Source organism: Priapulus caudatus, unplaced genomic scaffold (assembly GCF_000485595.1).
Source record: "Priapulus caudatus unplaced genomic scaffold, Priapulus_caudatus-5.0.1 Scaffold1327, whole genome shotgun sequence".
NCBI classification, from domain to species: Eukaryota; Metazoa; Priapulida; class Priapulimorpha; order Priapulimorphida; family Priapulidae; genus Priapulus; species Priapulus caudatus.
In genome coordinates this window covers 19,474-20,371 of record NW_014578388.1, presented here as the reverse complement: position 1 = coordinate 20,371, position 898 = coordinate 19,474, and positions in this window count along the sequence as shown.

Below are 898 nucleotides of genomic sequence, written 5' to 3'. Positions count from 1 at the left end.
CACACACACACACACACACACACACACACACACACACACACCCACACACACACACACACACAAGCGCGCGCAGACACATACTGCTGTACGTAACATCAACAAAGAGCATCTTCCTTCGTGAACAGTAGCAGCAATGCACCACTGAGATGAAGCAGCAAATCTTACCAGCACGCACGCGCATCACAAATCGCACGCACGCGAGAAAGAGCGAGAAAAAAAACTTCGGGAGTAGGAATCAGGTTTGAGGCGCATGTGAGTTTTCCACCAGGAATGTCAATGCCGCCATGCTGCTCTTAGCTCACAGACGAACAACAGGAAAAGACCAATTAGGTGTCCAGCTCCGCTTTATGGGTGTAGCAGCTCCTTGCGGGGGCAGGATGTGCAGGGCACCACGCAAGCTTCTTCGCACAAACCCACCGATCATTATTATATCCTTTATTGTGAAGAATGGGAGACGCAAAAAAGACGCACTCGCACACCCCCGGGCGCCGTAACCTGGTTTTTTTTCCGGGGAGATTAAATTTCGGGAAGTTCTCGAATCCTCGGCGTTCGATGGTATATGAAACACCTGCGAGAAATTAACTGTATCGATATCGTTCTTAGACTATCAGTGATGATCAGTGCTTTGCTACCCCTAGGTATTTCAGGGGTTAATTATCACTAATTGTGTTAATTAATAATAATAAAATAAATAATTATAATTAAATAATTATTTACTTCTGGTTACATCATAAACCCAGTTATATCGGAGTAAATAATCACTAATTAGAATAATTAATAATAATATAATCCCTAATTATAATTAAAGAATGAGTTACTCCTGGTTGTATCATAAACCGATGCGCATATCTCACTGCGCATCGGTTCATGGTTATAGTTCCCGGTTCTTGACACGCCC